General features: G+C 49.0%; 2 non-coding genes across 2 annotated transcripts in view; both read right to left on the minus strand.

Annotated features, from left to right (window-relative positions):
• Nucleotides 1-2,810: 2,810 nt before the first annotated feature.
• On the minus strand, nt 2,811-2,917 carry LOC136588880 (U6 spliceosomal RNA). The gene has a single exon (XR_010787681.1). It is a non-coding gene; the product is annotated as a U6 spliceosomal RNA (small nuclear RNA).
• Nucleotides 2,918-17,499: 14,582 nt separating this feature from the next.
• The window catches only part of LOC136588863 (U6 spliceosomal RNA), a 107-nt gene continuing 100 nt past the window's right edge, over nt 17,500-17,506 (minus strand). Inside the window, exon 1 of the small nuclear RNA XR_010787667.1 lies at nt 17,500-17,506. This exon is cut by the window's right edge and continues 100 nt beyond it. This is a non-coding gene — a small nuclear RNA (U6 spliceosomal RNA).

The raw sequence follows: 17,506 nt of genomic DNA on the forward strand, positions 1-17,506 counted from the left end.
GATACTGCAGATAGCCCCGGCGGTATTTATGGTCCCGCGGGAGAGAAGTTCTTACATTGTGGAGAGATTACTTTTATAAATTAAAAATAATGTATCCTGCTGTGATATTTTACCTAATATGTCATGCCTGTAATAATAAAACCCATTAATATAGAGTATTTTGGCCAAACTAAAGAGCATTTTGTGACAATGTTATATGCAAATGAGAACAAGCCGCAGTGCATGCTGGGAAGAATGCTGGTCTCGGAATACGGACCTTGTACCACAGAAGGCGCAGCTGGTGTGGAATGTACTGCGGATGACTGCAGCGTTCTGCTTCCATCAGGAGAGCAGCTGCTCACTGCTGCACCACTGGTTGACGGTCACATTAGGACGTGATTGCCGGCTTACGCCTACTGCTGCTGGACGTGGCGCTATAGCATTAGGGCTGGGCGTGCAGCAGTGCAGCGCCTTCTGCCCACCGGTCTGCCCTGGCCGGAGTACAGCGATGCGTGCCCTTACCTATCAGCTGACAAGTGTGCTCGGCCGCACACACAAGGGGGTCACAGGAATGTCCCACAACATTGTCACACTTCCGTGGCTGCCAGGTCAAATTTATCACCAAGATAACATGTATGGGACCATCTGGGAGACCAACTTCTACAACCTACAACTATGCGTGATCTAAAGGTTCAGTTACATAGCAAATATGGAGCAATATGCCACAGGATACCATACAGAACCTGTATGCCGCCATGCCCGCCAGTATCACATCTGGTATACAAACTAGAGGCAGTGCAACAGGGTACTAGAGCCTCCATGCCCACCCGTATCACATCTTGTATCCAAGCTACAGGTGGTACAACAGGGTACTAGAGCCTCCATGCCTGCCTGTATCACATCTTGTATCCAAGCTAGAGGTGGTACAACAGGGTACTAGAGCCTCCATGCCTGTCTGTATCACATCTTGTATCCAAGCTAGAGGCAGTACAACAGGGTACTAGAGCCTCCATGCCCACCCGTATTACATCTGGTATCCAAGCTACAGGCAGTGCAACAGGGTACTAGAGCCTCCATGCCCACCCGTATCACATCTGGTATCCAAGCTAGAGGCAGTGCAACAGGGTACTAGAGCCTCCATGCCCACCCGTATCACATCTTGTATCCAAGCTACAGGTGGTACAACAGGGTACTAGAGCCTCCATGCCTGCCTGTATCACATCTTGTATCCAAGCTAGAGGTGGTACAACAGGGTACTAGAGCCTCCATGCCTGTCTGTATCACATCTTGTATCCAAGCTAGAGGCAGTACAACAGGGTACTAGAGCCTCCATGCCCGCCCGTATCACATCTTGTATCCAAGCTAGAGGCGGTACAACAGGATACTAGAGCCTCCATGCCCACCTGTATCACATCTTGTATCCAAGCTACAGGCGGTACAACAGGGTACTAGAGCCTCCATGCCCGCCTGTATCACATCTTGTATCCAAGCTAGAGGCGGTACAACAGGGTACTAGAGCCTCCATGCCCGCCCGTATCACATCTTCTATCCAAGCTAGAGGCGGTACAACAGGGTACTAGAGCCTCCATGCCCGCCCGTATCACATCTTCTATCCAAGCTAGAGGCGGTACAACAGGGTACTAGAGCCTCCATGCCTTTCTGTATCACATCTTGTATCCAAGCTAGAGGCAGTACAACAGGGTACTAGAGCCTCCATGCCTGTCTGTATCACATCTTGTATCCAAGTTAGAGGCGGTACAACAGGGTACTAGAGCCTCCATGCCCGCCCGTATCACATCTTGTATCCCAGGTAGAGGCGGTACAACAGGGTACTAGAGCCTCTATGCCCGCCTGTATCACATCTTGTATCCAAGCTAGAGGCGGTACAACAGGGTACTAGAGCCTCTATGCCCGCCTGTATCACATCTTGTATCCAAGCTAGAGGCGGTACAACAGGGTACTAGAGCCTCTATGCCCGCCTGTATCACATCTTGTATCCAAGCTAGAGGCGGTACAACAGGGTACTAGAGCCTCCATGCCCGCCTGTATCACATCTTGTATCTAAGCTAGAGGCGGTACAACAGGGTACTGGAGTCTTCGTACAAGGCATCAGTTTTCCGCAATAAGGGTGGTTTCACACAGGCAAGAAAATCGTGCGATTTTCGCCTGATGCGATAGTCAGTAAAAAGCAGATTATGAAACCAACGGTTTCCTTCCCATCTGTGATGTTTTCACTGATGTGATGTTGAGAGAACAAAAAATAACGGCTGCTCTATCTTTCTGCGATGTGCGATTCTTTTTATCTCCCAGGTTTCGCTATGGAGCCGCTCCTTTTTATCGCCTCGCAATGCAACAAGATTGTGTTGCGATGCAATTTTGATAATGGAAAGTCCTATTCATTTTCGCAATAAAAAATTGTACATTTTTTATCGCGCAATTTTATTGTGGCCGTCAGCACTGCGATGGGAGATTATTCTAAAAAAAAAGCATTGCTGGCAACCAAATATTGCAGACACAAAATAGGGGGTCGCCCGTGTGAAAGTCGCCTAAATGATCCTTTTACTCCGATATTGTAATCACTCACTTATAACAACGTTACAATCACACAGACAAAAGTGTCATCCCACAACTTCTGGGGGGGGTTACACTGTACGTGGTTATGGCGCCTCGGGTACATTTGCTGTATGCCTGTAGTCACATGGCACAAAAAATACACCTTTTAGTGGTGGCACCGTGAGACAATTATTATTATTACTCCAAGTTAAAACCTATAAGGAGAAAAAAATGTTATGTTAGAATTTTTTTCTAAATTCTAATTGAAGAATCGGTGCAAAAATATGGAACGCCTCACGAATTTGCATGTCATCCTTGCGCAGGGGCCATGCTAATCTTCTCTGTATCGTTCCAATGTTAGTATATGTGCTGCCGAAGCAAGCACGATACTGCAGATAGCCCCGGCGGTATTTATGGTCCCGCGGGAGAGAAGTTCTTACATTGTGGAGAGATTACTTTTATAAATTAAAAATAATGTATCCTGCTGTGATATTTTACCTAATATGTCATGCCTGTAATAATAAAACCCATTAATATAGAGTATTTTGGCCAAACTAAAGAGCATTTTGTGACAATGTTATATGCAAATGAGAACAAGCCGCAGTGCATGCTGGGAAGAATGCTGGTCTCGGAATACGGACCTTGTACCACAGAAGGCGCAGCTGGTGTGGAATGTACTGCGGATGACTGCAGCGTTCTGCTTCCATCAGGAGAGCAGCTGCTCACTGCTGCACCACTGGTTGACGGTCACATTAGGACGTGATTGCCGGCTTACGCCTACTGCTGCTGGACGTGGCGCTATAGCATTAGGGCTGGGCGTGCAGCAGTGCAGCGCCTTCTGCCCACCGGTCTGCCCTGGCCGGAGTACAGCGATGCGTGCCCTTACCTATCAGCTGACAAGTGTGCTCGGCCGCACACACAAGGGGGTCACAGGAATGTCCCACAACATTGTCACACTTCCGTGGCTGCCAGGTCAAATTTATCACCAAGATAACATGTATGGGACCATCTGGGAGACCAACTTCTACAACCTACAACTATGCGTGATCTAAAGGTTCAGTTACATAGCAAATATGGAGCAATATGCCACAGGATACCATACAGAACCTGTATGCCGCCATGCCCGCCAGTATCACATCTGGTATACAAACTAGAGGCAGTGCAACAGGGTACTAGAGCCTCCATGCCCACCCGTATCACATCTTGTATCCAAGCTACAGGTGGTACAACAGGGTACTAGAGCCTCCATGCCTGCCTGTATCACATCTTGTATCCAAGCTAGAGGTGGTACAACAGGGTACTAGAGCCTCCATGCCTGTCTGTATCACATCTTGTATCCAAGCTAGAGGCAGTACAACAGGGTACTAGAGCCTCCATGCCCACCCGTATTACATCTGGTATCCAAGCTACAGGCAGTGCAACAGGGTACTAGAGCCTCCATGCCCACCCGTATCACATCTGGTATCCAAGCTAGAGGCAGTGCAACAGGGTACTAGAGCCTCCATGCCCACCCGTATCACATCTTGTATCCAAGCTACAGGTGGTACAACAGGGTACTAGAGCCTCCATGCCTGCCTGTATCACATCTTGTATCCAAGCTAGAGGTGGTACAACAGGGTACTAGAGCCTCCATGCCTGTCTGTATCACATCTTGTATCCAAGCTAGAGGCAGTACAACAGGGTACTAGAGCCTCCATGCCCGCCCGTATCACATCTTGTATCCAAGCTAGAGGCGGTACAACAGGATACTAGAGCCTCCATGCCCACCTGTATCACATCTTGTATCCAAGCTACAGGCGGTACAACAGGGTACTAGAGCCTCCATGCCCGCCTGTATCACATCTTGTATCCAAGCTAGAGGCGGTACAACAGGGTACTAGAGCCTCCATGCCCGCCCGTATCACATCTTCTATCCAAGCTAGAGGCGGTACAACAGGGTACTAGAGCCTCCATGCCCGCCCGTATCACATCTTCTATCCAAGCTAGAGGCGGTACAACAGGGTACTAGAGCCTCCATGCCTTTCTGTATCACATCTTGTATCCAAGCTAGAGGCAGTACAACAGGGTACTAGAGCCTCCATGCCTGTCTGTATCACATCTTGTATCCAAGTTAGAGGCGGTACAACAGGGTACTAGAGCCTCCATGCCCGCCCGTATCACATCTTGTATCCCAGGTAGAGGCGGTACAACAGGGTACTAGAGCCTCTATGCCCGCCTGTATCACATCTTGTATCCAAGCTAGAGGCGGTACAACAGGGTACTAGAGCCTCTATGCCCGCCTGTATCACATCTTGTATCCAAGCTAGAGGCGGTACAACAGGGTACTAGAGCCTCTATGCCCGCCTGTATCACATCTTGTATCCAAGCTAGAGGCGGTACAACAGGGTACTAGAGCCTCCATGCCCGCCTGTATCACATCTTGTATCTAAGCTAGAGGCGGTACAACAGGGTACTGGAGTCTTCGTACAAGGCATCAGTTTTCCGCAATAAGGGTGGTTTCACACAGGCAAGAAAATCGTGCGATTTTCGCCTGATGCGATAGTCAGTAAAAAGCAGATTATGAAACCAACGGTTTCCTTCCCATCTGTGATGTTTTCACTGATGTGATGTTGAGAGAACAAAAAATAACGGCTGCTCTATCTTTCTGCGATGTGCGATTCTTTTTATCTCCCCGGTTTCGCTATGGAGCCGCTCCTTTTTATCGCCTCGCAATGCAACAAGATTGTGTTGCGATGCAATTTTGATAATGGAAAGTCCTATTCATTTTCGCAATAAAAAATTGTACATTTTTTATCGCGCAATTTTATTGTGGCCGTCAGCACTGCGATGGGAGATTATTCTAAAAAAAAAGCATTGCTGGCAACCAAATATTGCAGACACAAAATAGGGGGTCGCCCGTGTGAAAGTCGCCTAAATGATCCTTTTACTCCGATATTGTAATCACTCACTTATAACAACGTTACAATCACACAGACAAAAGTGTCATCCCACAACTTCTGGGGGGGGTTACACTGTACGTGGTTATGGCGCCTCGGGTACATTTGCTGTATGCCTGTAGTCACATGGCACAAAAAATACACCTTTTAGTGGTGGCACCGTGAGACAATTATTATTATTACTCCAAGTTAAAACCTATAAGGAGAAAAAAATGTTATGTTAGAATTTTTTTAAAAATTATACTCTGACTCAATAACATGGCTGTAAGCGTATCGGTTGAGGTAACTTCTCTTGTAGTTATGGACCAGTACTCACACCAGGTATATGTTGTCAGACAGCATCCAACTCGACTGCAGAGGCATGTGAGAAGATTCCAGGGTTTATTCAGGTAGAAATCTTGTATAATGCACATTCAGCAGTAGGTAAAAAGAATGATGGTTAGCCAGAGCACAGAGTAGAGACCTAAGACATAGGCTATAGACAGGAAACTCCCTAGCAGGAGGAAAGGGAGGGGTTATGCAACACAGGGGGGTACAGAGAACCAGGAGGGACAAACTAAAGAAGGCAAGCACTTACAGCTACAGTACAGGTTATACATGTCAATGAATAGAGTCAGGTAGATGAGACATGACACTCCCCGTCTGAAATCTTTAGATTTCACTGAATACTGTTTTGACATAATGTCCTTCAAAGTCCAGAAATTCTTGTTCAACCTAAAAACGAATAAACAAATGCAACAGCAATAATAAATGAATAGAGATGAGCGAGCACCAAAATGCTCGGGTGCTCGTTATTCGGGACGAACTTTTCGCGATGCTCGAGGGTTCGTTTCGAGTAACGAACCCCATTGAAGTCAATGGGCGACCCGAGCATTTTTGTATTTCGCCGATGCTCGCTAAGGTTTCCTTGTGTGAAAATCTGGGCAATTCAAGAAAGTGATGGGAACGACACAGCAACGGATAGGGCAGGCGAGGGGCTACATGTTGGGCTGCATCTCAAGTTCACAGGTACCACTATTAAGCCACAATAGCGGCAAGAGTGGGCCCCCCCCTCCCAAAAACTTTTACTTCTGAAAAGCCCTCATTAGCATGGCATACCTTTGCTAAGCACCACACTACCTCCAACAAAGCACAATCACCGCCTGGATGACACTCTGCTGCCACTTCTCCTGGGTTACATGCTGCCCAACCCCCCCCCCCTCTCCCCTCCCCCCCACAGCGCACACCAAAGTGTCCCTGCGTAGCCTTCAGCTGCCCTCATGCCACACCACCCTCATGTCTATTTAGAAGTGCGTCTGCCATGAGGAGGAACCGCAGGCACACACTGCAGAGGTTGGCACGGCTAGGCAGCGACCCTCTTTAAAAGTGGCGGGGCGATAGCCCACAATGCTGTACAGAAGCAATGAGAAATAGAATCCTGTGCCACCGCCATCAGGAGCTGCACACGTGGGCATAGCAATGGGGAACCTATGTGTCACACACTATTCATTCTGTCAAGGTGTCTCTGCATGCCCCAGTCAGACCGGGCTTTTTAATTCATAGACACAGGCAGGTACAACTCCCTATTGTGAAGTCCCTGTCGACCGACAGCATGGGTGGCTTCCTGGAACCCACCGGCGATACACAAAAATATCCCATTACATTGCCCAACACAGCTGAGGTAGTAATGTCGTGCTTAATGCAGGTGGGCTTCGGCCCACACTGCATGCCCCAGTCAGACTGGGGTTCTTTACAAGTGGACACATGTAGGTTAAACTCCCTGTGGACCCACAGCATGGGTGGCTCCCTGGAACCCACCGGCGATACACAAAAATATCTCATTGCATTGCCCAACACAGCGGATGTAACGTCAGCTGTAATGCAGGTGGGCTAAAAATTCATTTGATTACACTGTAGGCGAGGGCCCACAAAAATTGCTGTATCAACAGTACTAATGTACATCCAAAAAATTGGCCATGGCCAACCAAGAGGGCAGGTGAAACCCATTAATCGCTTTGGTTAATGTGGCTTAAGTGGTAACTAGGCCTGGAGGCAGCCCAGTTTAGCGAAAAATTGGTTCAAGTTAAAGTTTCAACGCTTTTGAGAGCATTGAAACATATAAAAATTGTTTAGAAAAATTATATGAGTGAGCCTTGTGGCCCTAAGAAAAATTGCCCGTTCGGCGTGATTACGTGAGGTTTCAGGAGGAGGAGCAGGAGGAGGAGGAGGAATATTAGACACAGATTGATGAAGCAGAAATGTCCCCGTTTTGGATGGTGAGAGAGAACAATGCTTCCATCCGCGGGTGCAGCCTACGTATTGCTTAGGTATCGCTGCTGTCCGCTGGTGGAGAAGAGAAGTCTGGGGAAATCCAGGCTTTGTTCATCTTGATGAGTGTTAGCCTGTCGGCACTGTCGGTTGACAAGCGGCTACGCTTATCTGTGATGATTCCCCCAGCCGCACTAAACACCCTCTCTGACAAGACGCTAGCCGCAGGGCAAGCAAGCACCTCCAGGGCATACAGCGCGAGTTCAGGCCACGTGTCCAGCTTTGACACCCAGTAGTTGTATGGGGCAGAGGCGTCACGGAGGACGGTCGTGCGATCGGCTACGTACTCCCTCACCATCCTTTTACAGTGCTCCCGCCGACTCAGCCTTGACTGGGGAGCGGTGACACAGTCTTGCTGGGGAGCCATAAAGCTGGCAAAGGCCTTGGAGAATGTTCCCCTGCCTGCGCTGTACATGCTGCCTGATCTCTGCGCCTCCCCTGCTACCTGGCCCTCGGAACTGCGCCTTCTGCCACTAGCGCTGTCGGATGGGAAGTTTACCATCAGTTTGTCCACCAGCGCCCTGTGGTATAGCATCATTCTCGAACCCCTTTCCTCTTCGGGAATGAGAGTGCAAAGGCTCTCCTTATACCGTGGATCAAGCAGTGTGTACACCCAGTAATCCGTAGTGGCCAGAATGCGTGTAACGCGAGGGTCACGAGAAAGGCATCCTAACATGAAGTCAGCCATGTGTGCCAGGGTACCTGTACGCAACACATGGCTGTCCTCACTAGGAAGATCACTTTCAGGATCCTCCTCCTCCTCCTCTTCCTCCTCCTCAGGCCATACACGCTGAAAGGATGACAGCCCAGCAGCATGTGTACCCTCACCAGTGGGCCAAGCTGTCTCTTCCCCCTCCTCCTCCTCCTCCTCCTCATGCTCCTCCTCCTCCTCCTCAACGCGCTGAGATATAGACAGGCGGGTGCTCTGACTATCCAGCGACATACTGTCTTCCCCCGGCTCTGTTTCCGAGCGCAAAGCGTCTGCCTTTATGCTTTGCAGGGAACTTCTCAAGATGCATAGCAGAGGAATGGTGACGCTAATGATTGCAGCATCGCCGCTCACCACCTGGGTAGACTCCTCAAATTTTCCAAGGACCTGGCAGATGGCTGCCAACCAGGGCCACTCTTCTGTAAATAATTGAGGAGGCTGACTCCCACTGCGCCGCGCAAGTTGGAGTTGGTATTCCACTATAGCTCTACGCTGCTCATAGAGTCTGGCCAACATGTGGAGCGTAGAGTTCCACTGTGTGGGCACGTCGCACAGCAGTCGGTGCACTGGCAGATTAAACCTATGTTGCAGTGTCCGCAGGGTGGCAGCGTGCGTGTGGGATTTGCGGAAATGTGCGCAGAGCTGGCGCACCTTTCCGAGCAGGTATGACAAGTGGGGGTAGCTTTTCAGAAAGCGCTGAACCACCAAATTAAACACATGGGCCAGGCATGGCACGTGCGTGAGGCTGCCGAGCTGCAGAGCCGCCACCAGCTTACGGCCGTTGTCACACACGACCATGCCCGGTTGGAGGCTCAGCGGCGCAAGCCAGTGGTCGGTCTGCTCTGTCAGACCCTGCAGCAGTTCGTTGGCCGTGTGCCTCTTCTCTCCTAAGCTGAGTAGTTTCAGCACGGCCTGCTGACGCTTGCCCACCGCTGTGCTGCCACGCCGCGTGACACCGACTGCTGGCGACGTGCTGCTGACACATCTTGATTGCGAGACAGAGGTTGCGTTGGAGGAGGAGGAGGAGGAGGAGGAAGGTGCTTTAGTGGAGGAAGCATACACCGCCGCAGATACCACCACCGAGCTGTGGCCCGCAATTCTGGGGGTGGGTAGGACGTGAGCGGTCCCAGGCTCTGACTCTGTCCCAGCCTCCACTAAATTCACCCAATGTGCCGTCAGGGAGATATAGTGGCCCTGCCCGCCTGTGCTTGTCCACGTGTCCGTTGTTAAGTGGACCTTGGGAGTAACCGCGTTGGTGAGGGCGCGTACAATGTTGCGGGAGACGTGGTCGTGCAGGGCTGGGACGGCACATCGGGAAAAGTAGTGGCGACTGGGAACCGAGTAGCGCGGGGCAGCCGCCGCCATCATGCTTTTGAAAGCCTCCGTTTCCACAAGCCTATACGGCAGCATCTCTAGGCTGATCAATTTTGCAATGTGCACGTTTAATGCTTGAGCGTGCGGGTGCGTGGCGTCGTACTTGCGCTTGCGCTCAAACTGTGGCACTAGCGACGTCTGGACGCTACGCTGAGAGACATTGCTGGATGGGGCCGAGGACAGCAGAGGTGAGGGCGTGGGTGCAGGCCAGGAGACGGTAGTGCCTGTGTCCTCAGAGGGGGGTTGGATCTCAGTGGCAGGTTGGGGCACAGGGGGAGAGGCAGTGGTGCAAACCGGAGGCGGTGAACGGGCATCGTCCCACCTTGTGGGGTGCTTGGCCATCATATGCCTGCGCATGCTGTTGGTGGTGTCTCCCCAGCTGATCTTGGCGCGACAAAGGTTGCACACCACTGTTCGTCGGTCGTCAGGCGTCTCTGTGAAAAACTGCCACACCGTAGAGCACCTTGACCTGTGCAGGGTGGCATGGCGCGAGGGGGCGCTTTGGGAAACAGTTGGTGGATTATTCGGTCTGGCCCTGCCTCTACCCCTGGCCACCTCACTGGCTCGGCCTGTGCCCACACCCTCACTTGGCCCTCCGCGTCCTCGGCCGCGTCCACGTCCTCTAGGCCTACCCCTACCCCTCAGCATGCTGTATTACCAGTGATTTGATTTCCCAGGCAGGAAATAAATTGGCGCAAGCCTGCAGGCCAAATATAATTTTTTCGCTTTTTTGCAAAGGGAAGGCCCCACTGCGTATATTCAATGAACAATACGTTTAATAACTGTGGTGTGGCCCTGAAAAAGTGTCACACAACTTTAGTGTAGCAGAGTTATTAACTCTAGCAGAGCAGGTATTTGCCAGTCAGGAAAGACAATGGCGCAAGCCTGCAGTAAACCGTAGCTGGTTGCGTCTGATTTTTGTACGTTGTCCACGCAGCACACACGTACACGGAGACCTTAGGACTGACACAGGCAGGCCAAATATAATTTCTTTTCCTTTTTTGCAAAGGGAAGCACCCACTGCGTATATTCAATGAACAAGAAGTTTAATATCTGTGGTGTGGCCCTCAAAAAGTGTCACACAACTATAGTGTAGCAGAGTTATTAACTCTAGCAGAGCAGGTATTTGCCAGTCAGGAAAGACAATGGCGCAAGCCTGCAGTAAACCGTAGCTGGTTGCGTCTGATTTTTGTACGTTGTCCACGCAGCACACACGTACACGGAGACCTTAGGACTGACACAGGCTGGCCAAATATAATTTTTTGTCCTTTTTAGCAAAGGGAAGACCCCACTGCATATATTCAATGAACAATAACTGTGTTGTGGCCCTGCCTACACAATTCTGTCCCTGTAGTATCAATGGACGGTGCAATGCTCTGCACAGACGATTTTTAGAGAAAAAAAAATATGCAACACTGCTAACAGCAGCCAGCACAGTACTGCACACGCTTAAATTTGGCCCTAGAAAGGACCGTTGAGGTTCTTGAAGGCTACACTCACTCCTAACACTCTCCCTGCCTATGCACCACTTCTGTCCCTAATGCCGGGTGCAATGCTCTGCACTGCCGATTTTGAGAAAAAAAAAGAAAAAAACACTGCTAGCAGCAGCCTGCACACAGGTAGATGTGGCCCTGAGAAGGACCGTTGGGGTTCTTGAAGCCTACACTGACTCCTAACGCTCTCCCTACAGCAGCACCAGCACGATAGTACTTTCCCTCAGCTAACTCACAAGGCATGTGTGGCGAGCCGCGGGAGGGGCCGACTTTTATACTCGGGTGACATCTGATCGCCCCAGCCACTCACTGCAGGGGGGTGGTATAGGGCTTGAACGTCACAGGGGGAAGTTGTAATGCCTTCCCTGTCTTTCAATTGGCCAGAAAAGCGCGCTAACGTCTCAGAGAGGAAACTGAAAGTAACCAGAACACCGCGTGGTATTCGTTTCGAGTAACAAGCATCCCGAACACCCTAATATTCGCACGAATATCAAGCTCGGACGAGTACGTTCGCTCATCTCTATAAATGAACAAATCAACTGTTGTGGCAAAGGTAATCCACAGGTGGACTTCTTCAGTTTCTCTCAGTTGCAGTCTGCGGTGATATGCTCCCCGCCATGAGCTGTGTAGGATAATCATAGCTTCCTTAGGTCACTTCCTGCCTTGGAAGAAAAAGCACTAGTTCAAATTCTGCGGCTGTAGGGTGTGCCTTACACATATGCCAACCACTACACTCCAATGATGCGTTCTTGTCAGACGCAGGGTCCACCAGATCATAGATGGCATTGGTAGGTAAAAAACAAGGATCTTCGTATAGAAAACTTGGAGGTGAAGACCATATGTGGTCTAGCAGATTTGGTGTTGGTGCGGCTCTTGTTCCCCGGTCGGCTGGATTAAGTTCTGTAGGGATGTAATGCCACTGGTTAGGGGTGGAGAAACTTCTGATCCTTTCTACTCGGTGTCCTACATACACGTAGAATTGTTTTGTTTGGTTGTGTATATAACCGAGAACAACCTTACTGTCTGTGTAAAAGGTGAATGAATCAAATGCGACGTCCATTTCATCCCTTATCACTTCGGCGATCTCTACTGCTAGCACGGCTGCACAGAGTTCAAGTCTTGGTATGGAATGCGCAGGTTTTGGGGTTAGTTTGGCCTTACCTAGTACGAATCCACAGTGTAGCTCATTGTTGGCTCCTGAGATCTTCAGATAGGCCACTGCGGCTATGGCTTCCATTGATGCATCAGAGAAGATGTGTATTTCCCTTTTGACAGCAGCTGAAAGAGAACTGGGAGCATAACAGCGCGGTACTTGGAGTTGTTCTAATACTTTCAAGGACCTTTTCCATTTTTCCCACCTTTGTTGTTTCTCGACAGGTAAGGGAGCGTCCCAATCCATATTCTCAGTAGTAAGCTGTCTCAGAAGTATCTTGCCCTGAATAGTGATGGGGGCTATGAATCCGAGAGGATCATAAAAACTGTTCATGACCGATAAAACTCCACGCTTGGTGAAAGGTTTGTCGCAAGCTAATACTTGAAATATAAATGTATCTTGTTCGATATTCCAGAGCAATCCTAGGCTGCGTTGTATAGGAAGAACCTCAGAGCTGAGGTCAAGGTCCCGCAAGTTGATTGCATGATCGTCAGATGGAAAGGCCTTCATTACTTCCTTGCTGTTGGAGGTAATCTTGTGAAGCCTAAGGTTTGCGGCAGACAGCATTTCCTTGGTTCTGGTGAGGAGATCAATCACCTCTGCGCTTGTGGGTAAGGATTTAAGTCCGTCGTCTACGTAGAAGTTCTTCTCGACGAATTGCCGAGCATCCGATCCGTGCTCCTTCTCACCTTCTTGGGCTGTCCTTCTCAGTCCATAGATTGCTACAGCAGGTGATGGACTGTTGCAAAAGACATGTACCTTCATCCGGTAATCTATGACCTCTTTGCTGACATCATTGTCCTTGTGCCATAGGAACCTGAGATAGTTTCTGTCGTCTTCCTTAACGATGAAGCAATGGAACATCTGCTGGATGTCAGCCATAACCGCAACGGGTTCTTGTCTGAAGCGAATTAGAACGCCCATGAGGCTGTTGTTTAGGTTAAGGCCTGTGAGGAGAAGGTTGTTGAGAGAGACACCTTCATGCTGAGCACTGGAATCAAACACAACTCTGATTTGTTCAGGCTTGCGGGGGTGATACACGCCAAAGGACGGAAGGTACCAGCATTCTTCTCCTTCCCTTACCGGTGGCGCAGGTTCTGCATGGTCTCTATCGAATACCTTCTGCATGAAGTCTACGAAATGTTTTTTCATTACTGGTTTTCTCTCAAGAGTGCGTTTCAGAGAGGAGAATCTAGTGGTAGCTTGCTGCCTATTGTTAGGTAGCTTTACTCTTGGAGAACGGAAGGGTAAGGGAGCTACCCAGCTATTGGAGTCATCTTGGGTGAATTCCCTTTCCATGACCTTGAGAAATTCAATGTCTTCTCTAGCAGGTGCCAACTTGTTATCGTCACTTGTTGTATTGAACACTGTTGATCCAAGACTGTCATCCCAGAGGAAACTGTTTGTACTGTCTTGTTGGTCATGGTGCCACTTACTGTTAGTCAGTTTCTCCTTCACCCGATAATGGTGTGGGCATGGATGAAAATAAGTACCGCGACCATTTGGCAAGATGTGTGTTTTAAATGAGGAAATCTTGGTTGGCTTTTTCATCTTGTCTATACAGACATTGCCTATGATGACCCATCCTAAGTCAAGGCACTGGGCAAATGGTGCATCATGAGGTCCATTAATTTGCTGACGTATTTTGTGCACCCTAAGAATGTCTCTACCCAGCAGAAGTAGGATCTCTGCGCTCTTGTCAAGGGCTGGTATTTCGTTAGCTATAGCCCTTAGGTGGGGATGATGGAAAGCGGCCTCTGGTGTAGGGATCTCTCCCCTATTGGATGGTATCTGATTACATTCAACAAGTGTGGGCAAGGGTATCTCAAGATTGCCCTTAAGAGAGGCTACTACAAGTCCGCTGGCTCTTCTCCCCGAGACCTCTGTCACTCCACTACATGTACCCAAGGTGTATGGGTAAACATCTCCCTTTATGTTAAACAAATCAAAGAGTTCTGACCTTGCAAGTGATCGGTTGCTCTGGTCATCGAGGATGGTGTACACCTTCATAGTCCTTTCTGGTTGACCCTGGGGGTACACATCGACTAGGCATATCCTTGCACAGGACTGGTCACAAATGCCTTCTCCACAGACTTCTGTGCATGAAGACGATACAGTGGTAGGACTTGCTGCTTGATCTGTGTTCTCCCCGCCGTACGTTGGTGGGGTAGGGAAACTTGTAGCTGGTGCGGTTCTAGGTTGAGATGGGTGAAGAGCTTGTACATGATCTTCACAACCACACTCAATGCATTTGATGGCATTTTTACAGTCTTTAGCAATGTGTTCAGTAGAAGCGCAACATCTGAAACATACCCCAAACTTCTTTAGAAGCTCCTTGCGTTCCTGGAGTGGTTTCTTCCTGAAGCCGATGCACTTCTTGAGGGGATGAGGCTTCTTATGTAAGGGACACAGGCGATTAGGGTTTTCAACCTTTTCATCTTGATTGCTCTTGTAACTGACTCCCTGTGAAGCTGACAAAGTAGAGGGAAAAATATCAGTCTTTTTTACTGACACTGGACCTCTGCGGCCTTTGTAGTCGATGCGTGGGTTGTCAGACTTGAATGGATGTGGACCGGGATTGGATTCCTCATGAGAGAAGCTTGGATCGTTCTTGGATTCTGCAATGTTTTTGATGAACTCACAGAAGTAGGAAAATGGAGGAAAGGAGACTTGATTTTCTCTCTTATATCTTGACCCCAGAGCGGTCCATTTCTCTTGAAGGTTGTATGGCAGCTTTGACACGATTGGGTTTACTCCACGAGCAGTGTCCAGGTAACTGAGGCCAGGTAGGTGAGTGTCTCCCTTGGCCAGCTGTAGCTCTAGCAGTAAGTCACAGAGCTCTTGGAATTTCTGATTGTCTTTAGCAGATATCCTTGGAAAGGTTTGCAAACGTTTGAACAGAGCATTTTCTATTGCTTCAGGACTACCATAGGTTCTCTCCAGTCTCTCCCAAGCGGCTGCAAGGCCTGCTGCTGGATTTTCAATGTGGACAGATCTGAGTCTCTTTACTCGTTCTGTAGACTGTGGGCCAAGCCACCGGATCAGTAGATCTAGTTCCTCCGAAGCAGTAATGCCGAGATCGTGAGTTGCAGTTCTGAAGGCACATTTCCAGCCTCTGTAATTCTCAGGCTGGTCGTCGAACCTTATCAGTCCTGTCTTGGTTAGCTCACGACGTACCATGTATTTTGGAAACTCTGACATGTCGGTTTTCTCTGACTTCAGGTGTGAAATTGGTCGAGTGGTGCTAATCACATCGTTTGTGGTGTTTTGCATGAGAGACGTAGGTACATATGGGGCTGCCAGGGTATTCAGCCTGGGAGCTGGTTTGAAGTCCATAGGTTTGGTGACATGTGGATATGGAACCGTGTAATTGCTAGAGGTTTGGAGAACCGCTGGTATTTTGAATTGTCCATGAATACCGGTATATTGAGCTTGCTGGGGTGCAGAGCCTTGGTGCTCCATATAAGATGGAAGGTTGGTGTGAGGAACGAGCGGAGTTCTGTGCTGACTTTGCATGCCTGGTGCTGTGGAAGGATGTGCGGCCTGCCGCTCTGGAGAGACGTCTGTTTTGTCTGGAATGTTTGCGGCAGATGGGGAATTGAAACATTGGCTTAGTACATAGTCTCTTGTACGCTTGAGAGGTTCCTCTGCATCCATTCCGCTGAAGTCAATACTGTCTCTTTCGCTCTGACTCGTGGCTTGTTCTAAAACTCTTAACCGTGCTACGGCTGTAGCATGTTCGCATTGTTTCTCCAGAGCCTCTATTTCCGCCTTTCTATGTGCAGCTTACACTTCTGCTTCCTTATGTGCAGCTTCCACTTTCGCTTTTCTATGTGCAGCTTCCACTTCTGCTTCCTTATGCGCAGCTTCCACTTCCGCTTTCTTCTGCGCAAAGACGGCCTGTATCTTAGTCGCTTCTGCTTCTACGCGTGCTTTTAGAAGCTGCTCACTGAGGGTGGAATGCTTTGAAGATCGTGACCTAGATGTACGCTTGGAGTGCCTGGTAGAGTCAGAAATGTGAGATGACACCTTCTGAAGTTGCGCAATTCTCACTTCTGTCTTAGACTTAATGTCGCGTACTAAGCTGTCTCTTCCTACACTGAGATGTTGGAAGCTTTGCAATTCCTCTATGGAATCCTCTGTGTTTAATTTTCTCAAAGCATTTTCGTACTCCTGGACCTTTATATTATAATGTTCATACGTTGCACGAAGCTGTTGCAGGGCTCCCTCTAGTCGTGACACATGGAGTGAAGACAGACTCTGCTGAATGTTGGAGACATGACTTAGTAATGTTTCCCACAGTTTTAAAATGTCAGAGGAAAGTTCCTGCTTGAGACTTTCAAGGTTCTCTCTAACTTTCCAGGTTGGCTTATTAGAGCGTCTGTCTCTCTCACTAGACTGCAGACTAGGGTCCATGCTAGCTTGTGCCTCAGAGTGTCCTTCAGCCATGATGCAGCACACAGGATGGAGGTAACACTGAGGAGAGTTATAGCTTGGTGGGAGATTATGAGCTGCAGCTGTGGTTGTATGTGGAGCTGCTGGAGGAGTCTTTACAGCAGTGTCTGGCTGTATTTATACATTCTTTTTACTATTCTGACTCAATAACATGGCTGTAAGCGTATCGGTTGAGGTAACTTCTCTTGTAGTTATGGACCAGTACTCACACCAGGTATATGTTGTCAGACAGCATCCAACTCGACTGCAGAGGCATGTGAGAAGATTCCAGGGTTTATTCAGGTAGAAATGCACATTCAGCAGTAGGTAAAAAGAATGATGGTTAGCCAGAGCACAGAGTAGAGACCTAAGACATAGGCTATAGACAGGAAACTCCCTAGCAGGAGGAAAGGGAGGGGTTATGCAACACAGGGGGGTACAGAGAACCAGGAGGGACAAACTAAAGAAGGCAAGCACTTACAGATACAGTACAGGTTATACATGTCAATGAATAGAGTCAGGTAGATGAGACATGACAAATTATAATTGAAGAATCGGTGCAAAAATA

The sequence above is a fragment of the Eleutherodactylus coqui genome, chromosome 13 (genome assembly GCF_035609145.1).
Source record: "Eleutherodactylus coqui strain aEleCoq1 chromosome 13, aEleCoq1.hap1, whole genome shotgun sequence".
NCBI lineage: Eukaryota > Metazoa > Chordata > Amphibia > Anura > Eleutherodactylidae > Eleutherodactylus > Eleutherodactylus coqui.